Here is a 6,582-nt window from a genome sequence, read left to right on the forward strand (position 1 = left end):
TGTCTGTCCCCTCTTCACCCACGAAGGTGCACTGGAAGCCAGGTCCCAGGTTTGCCTTTTTTAATGATTGATTGATTGATTGATTGATTTTAGAGGGAGACAGAAACATCGATTTGTTATTCCACTTAGGCACACACTCATCAGGTGATTCTTGTCTGTGCCCTGACTAGGATTTGAACATGCAACCTTGGCATATCGAGAGGATGCTCTAAGCAACTGAGCTATGCAGCCAGGGCCCGTGTCTGCCTTTCTTCTGCCTCCAGGGCAGTCAGTCCCAAATTAGAAGGAAAACATCCCCAAACCTCCAGCCTCGAGGGGACCGCGGCAGGCGTTGAGTTCCGCAGGCCTGGCCCATGGCACTGCATTGCCTCCCGAGAGTTGTCTGAGAGGAGTTGGCCGTGCCGGAGCGCAGGACAGATGCCACACAAATAGCATCTATGTGCGGACTGTGGCCCCAGAAACACGACTCCTACTGGGGACGAGAAACCACGGTGCTGGTGTCTGAACGGTGAGCGGGTATCCGATCTGCTAATGTAGGGACACTGCCAAGGGCAGCTCCTTAGGTGAGCGTGAAAACCAGACGAGCTCGGAGTGCTGGGTGTTCCCCGCACATGCTCAGCGCAGTGCCTTCTCTGTGACATTGGCCACTTGAGTGTGACATTGCACTGGGTGTCCTGAGATAGCAGGGCCCGGGCTAGGGGACAGGGTGACAGAGACCAATTCTACGTACAATATCGCACTGGATACACCAATGGTTCTATCAGCCAAAGAGAGTTCATGGTGAAGGGCAGTGAGTAAAACTCAAAGACCTGGGTTCGTTGTGGTGCATTGCTGTGTTACTGTGGAGGGAGAAGGGGTCTCAGTGCCAGGCTCACTGGCACTGAGTGTGGTCGTACTCTGGTCAGGGGAGGCTGGCCCTGCTAGTCCTGGCTCACAACAATCACTTGTGCACAGTCTTCCCCAATGCCAAGTTCAGTCATACCACGCCGAGTGCCTAGAATTGGTGAGGTGGGAGTATTTACACCACAGGAAGTGGCAAACGCTTCAAATCGACCTTTTCCTTTCCTTTCTTTTTTGTGTTTGTGTCTTTGAGTTGGGTTTGCAAGCACAGCCATGCTTTGCACAGGTGTGGATCGGCTCCCCAGCGACGAGCCGGGCCTTGGGCCCGTCCACCAGCCCCCATGACCTCAGACAGGTCCCGTGGGCCGGAGCTTGGCTTCCCCCTCTCAGGTGGGCGCAGTTCCGATTCTCTCACAGGACTGATGAGAGAGTTCAGGGAGCCTGGTTCTCCTCCGTCACTGTCTCCATTCACGTGTCACCCCCGCATCACGGCCCCACCTAGAAATTTCAGCGGCTCCAAACTCCTAAGAGGCCATATCCGGTGAGTCACCCAACCCCACGATCCCTCCCGGGTGATCCTTCCCCACAAAGAGCAGGTCTGCCCACTTCCTGCTGCTCCAGCCCAGCCTCTTCCCAGACATCAGATTCTTCCTTAAAAAAAAAAAAGACAACTGTTACCTGGACTCTTCTGCTTCGACAGGGCCCGGGTTCAAGCCCTGATGTCCTGGCCTGGCTGCCGCACAGCTCTGCTGGACCTGGGTCCCGCCTGCCGTTCCAGCCCACTCTGAGCCGCAGCCCCCAAACCCACACCTCCCTCCCCAAGAGGAAACGGCACATCCCTCTGAAAACTCTGAGCTGTGGCCCCGGTGGCGTCGGGTGCCCAGAATGCCACCTGCTCCCTCCCTGGGCAAACTTGCAGGTGCTGTGGCCCTGTCCCCTTCCCAGCCACACCTTCCCTGGCCACCATTGACCAAGTGTCTCCTCACCCCACCCCAGGGCCCTTTTCCACTCACTCTTGGGGATTCTAGGTACTAAACTAGGGGCTTGTCATCTCCACCCGCGCGGTTGTCTGGCCGCCACACGAGGCGGCTTACTCAATGGAAGTGTGTCGTCTCGCATGTCTGAAGGCTGGAAGTCCAAGGTCAAGGTGTTAGATGTGCTGGCTCCTTTAGAGCGCTGTGCACTCTCTCCTGGGCTTACAGATGACCGTCTTCTCCCTGTTCACATCGCCTTCCTCCTCAGTGTGTATGTGTGTGCAAAGGTCCCCTGTTATAAGGACATCAGCCACATTGGATGAGGGACCGCCCTGTTGCGGTGTGACCTCCTCCTGCTGTAACTCATCCCACCCACAACGACCCTGCTTCCAAATACTGCTTCCACACTCTGAGGACGGAATTCAGCCCATGAGTGTCGTTCAAGGTTTTTTACCCCTCTGCCAAAAATGCGAATGGAGGAAAAGAGGAAACCTAAGATTCTTTGCAGATAAATCGTGCGGATTTCGATGATGGGCTCTGTGGGGAAGGGGCTTGTGACCCTCAGGGAGCACATCCAAGGCCAAAGGTCAGCACCAACCACGCAGGCCTGGGCCTTCTGAAAATATTCTTCCGAATGCACACTTTGTTGGCAGTAGGATCCCAGAACGAGCATGAGAACCCCTGTGCCCCCTGCAGCCCCTGCCTGGTCCCCCTCCCCTTTGACCTTCCCTGCAGGAATCCAGCTCCCACCTGGCTGGGCTCACCTGGATGGGAAGGAGGGAGCCAGTCCCTGGGGCATGGGGCTCCCACACCTCTTTTATTACTCTGGGCAGAGCTGGCTCCGAGCCTTGGAGAGCTCTGAGCAGAGAGGCCCCGGCGAGAAGCTCATCTCACGATCTCGCCTGGCAAGGCCCGGGCCCTGGCGCAGGACGCCTGCTGGCCTCGCTCCCGCAGAGGCGGCCGTGGCTCGGATGAGAGCGGCCTTTGCTAGAACGTCGGAAGTGGCCGTGAGGCCAGCCTCAGGATTGTCTCCCTGCCCGGATTGTCCCCGGATGGGCGATAAGCGGTCATCTGCGGCCAGAGGGTCAGAGTGGGGGCGGGCAGTTCCCAGAGAGGGTTTCTCATTACTCCCCAGCGGGTGTCGGCCGGGGCAGCACACAGGCCTTTGTCCCTGCCGGTGGCTCCGAGGCTTGGACTCGGTCCCTGGCCAGGCCCCAGGGACACCGGCTGGTTTCCTCCAGCAGCAGAAGCTGCCGTCTTTGTGTCTGCCAATGGTCCTAGTGCAAGGCGCTGCTTCGGTGGGGGATGATCGGGGAGGGCATGTGCGGGAGCTGAGTTCCCATCTTTGAGAGCAGGCGCTGGCTGGGGCGGGGGGCGGCTTTGACGTCGGGGGGGTTCTGCACAGTCCTCGAGACCATCCACCCCGTCCCCTGCGTGACTCGCTCGTCTCTCTACCTCCCCCTTCCTCCTCCTTTTCTGCACACTGCCCCCTAGCCTCCCACTCGCATCCCGCCCAGCCCTGCCCTAACTCCTTCCATGGCTCCCCACTGCCTGAAGGGGTGTCCCTCAAACCCCTTGAATGTTACCATTGTCACCATTTTTGAGTGTGCGGTTCAGCGGCATTAAGTCCTCTTATTGACAGAGTATTGGTGTCCGCGTGTGGAGCCCAGCCTCGGTTGCCATGGTATGTGGAGGCGGGGCCTTTGGGAGGTGCTCGGGTCACGTGAGGTCATGAGGGCGGGGCCCCAGGATGGGATTTGTGCCCTCCTCGGAAGGGAAAGAGGTGCTCCCTCTCCCCATGGGCACCCTCTGAGTATGGTCCACGTCATTGCTAGAGAACTATTTTTTGATTTTTTTTATTTTTTTATTTTTTAAATTTTTTTATTGATTATGCTGTTACAGTTGTTCTATTCCCCCTTTATTCCCCTCTACCCTACCCCTCATCCCCACCATTACCCCCCCTTTAGTTTATGACCATGTGTCTCAAGTCCTTTAGATTCTATATTTCCCACGCTATTCTTGCCTCCCCTTCTATTTTCTATCTACTGTCTATGCTACTTATTTTCTGTACCTTCTCCCCCCCTTCTCCTCCTCCCACTCCCCTGTTGCTAACCCTCCTTGAGATCTTCATTTCTATGTTTCCACTCCTGATCTAGCTGTCCTTTTAGTTTGCTTTCGTTTTAGGTGTGGTTGTTAATAACTGTGAGTTTGTTGTCCTTTCACTGTTCATGTTTCTTTAACTTCTTTTTCTTAGATAAGTCCCTTTAACATTTCATATAATAAGGGCTTGGTGATGATGAACTCCTTGAATTTGATCTTATCTGAGAAGCACTTTATCTGTCCTTCCATTCTAAATGAAAGTTTTGCTGGATAGAGCAATCTTGGTTGTAGGTCTTTAGATTTCATGACTTGGAATACCTCTTTCCAGCCCCTTCTTGCCTGTAAGGTCTCTTTTCAGAAATCCGCTGACAGTCTGATGGGGACTCCTTTATAGGTGACTGTCCCCTTATTTCTTGCTGCTTCTAGGATTCTCTCCTTCATTTTAATTTTGGCTAATGTAATTACGATGTGCCTTGGTGTGTTCCTTCTTGGGTCCAACTTCTTTGGGACTCTGAGCTTCCTGGATTTCCTGGAAGTCTATTTCCTTTGCCAGATTGGGGAAATTCTCCTTTATTATTTGTTCAAATAAGTTTTCCACTGGTGGCTGTGCCTTTCCCCCTTCTGGTACCCCTATAATTTGGATGTTGGAGCGTTTAAAGATGTCCTGGAGGTTCCTAAGACTCTCCTCATTTCTTTGAATTCTTGCTTCTTGACTCTTTTCTGTTTGGCCATTATTTGCTTTCTTCTGGTCCACTCCATTGATTTGAGTCCCAGTTTCCTTTTCATTGCTATTGGTGTCCTGTGCAATTCCATGCATTTCAATTAGTTTCGCCTTCATATGTTTGTCTAATTTGTCCGTATAATCAACCAGTTCTGTGAGGATCCTGATCACCAATGTTTTAAACTGTGCATCTGTGAGTTTTGCTATTTCTTCATCGCTTAGATCTATTGGCTCTGGGGCTCTGAGATCCTCCTGCGCCATTCTTGGTCTGTTCGGGCCCTTTAAGTGTGAGAAGCGGCACCTTGGATTCCCAGGTCGCTGGGTTGTGACGCTGTATGTGGGGGCGTGGCCAGAGCGGGGAAATGGCGACCCCCTCTGCCGCTTCTCACAGCTGGGTGCGGAGGAGCAGAGCCTTAGGTGGTTCACCTGGGCCGGGCCACTCAGAGTCGCTGGGTTATGACGCTGTATGTGGAGGTGGGGTCAGAGCAGGGAAATGGCGGCGCCCTCCACTGCCGCTTGCCGTGGGGACCTGCCGGCCCGGTCCAACCGCCCACTCCCTCACCTGTCCACCCGCGCACAAATGCGCGACCTCAGTCAACACGCAGCCCCGCTGCCCCGCTGTCTCCCCTGTGGTCGCTCGCCTGGTCGCTCGCTCGGTCGATCACTAGGTCTGACCCTGTGCCTGGATTCCATGGGCCTGAGTCCGTCTGACCGAGTCCTCCTGTGCAATCCCGCTCTGCCAGCCGCTGGTTTCGCCCCTTACCGGTCAGGCTGAAGAATTTGTTGTTAACGGACTTCCGAAAAGTTCAATTTTCCGTGTTCTGGCTGTGTTTTCTGTTGCTAATATTTAGTTGTCTCTAAACTTGGTTGTGTGAGAAGGCCCGGCACATCCACCTATGCCTCCATCTTGGCGGAAGTCCTGATTTTTTTTATTTTTAAAGATTATTTATTTATTCTTAGAGAGAAGGAAAGGGAAGGAGAAAGAGAAGGAGAGAAACGTCAGTGTTCCTGGCCCATGACCCAGGAACGTGCCCTGACTGGGAATCCAACCAGAGACCCTTTGGTTTACAGGCCGGCGCTCAGTCCAGAGCCACACCAGCCGGGGCCTCCGGTAATTTTCTGTTTCGTTGTCTGAGGAGCCGCCATACCGTTTCCCACAGTGGCCCCACCATTTTTACGTTCCTGCCAGCAGTGCCCCGAGGTTCCAGTTCCTCCAGGTCTTTGCCCACCACTCGTTATTTTCCGAGGTTTTGGGGGGACTATCTATCCTAACGGACGTGAAGTGAAATCTCATCGTGGTTTCAACGTGCATTTCCCTGAGGATGCGTGACACGGAGCATCTTTTCGTGGGCTTCTTGTCCGTTCGTAGAACTTCTTTGGAGACATGGTCTCTCCGCGTCCTTTGCTCGTGTTTGGATTTGGTTGTTGTGTTGTTGTTGTTGTTGAGTTGTGCGCACAGGCGGCTGTGAGTGACGACGGACCCTGGATGGAGAAGACTCGCCCTTGGTGGGGTGTCGAGGGCCCGTGCAGAATGCTGCCGACCCTCCTGTCTCACATCCTGCTTCTCCCAGCAAGAACTCTTTGCCTAGCTGCGTGTTTTCCTCCCTGGCCTTTATTGACACCATTCCAGCACCTTGAACCACAGCGGCAAAAAAACTTTTGCTTGTCTGCACAAGAACCAGCCTTCTCTATTACCTGTCAAAATAGTTCTGGTGGCACAACAGGCCGAAGGGTCCCTCCTTCTTCTGGCCACATCACTGGCTTGTGACTTGGGCTTGCCTGACTCCAGTGCTTCCATCACTGTGGTACCAGGGGTGGGCCCGGTGGGGGGGGGGTGGACACGCTATTCAGGCCAGGAAGGTCTCTATGTGATGACTCTGAGAGACATGTTCTTTTTCTGGTGGGCCTGCCAAGTGGGGATGATATAAGCACAGCCCACCTATGGGG

This window comes from Artibeus jamaicensis, unplaced genomic scaffold, assembly GCF_021234435.1.
Source record: "Artibeus jamaicensis isolate MK-2021 breed Jamaican fruit bat unplaced genomic scaffold, CSHL_Jam_final scaffold_612, whole genome shotgun sequence".
Lineage (NCBI taxonomy): Eukaryota > Metazoa > Chordata > Mammalia > Chiroptera > Phyllostomidae > Artibeus > Artibeus jamaicensis.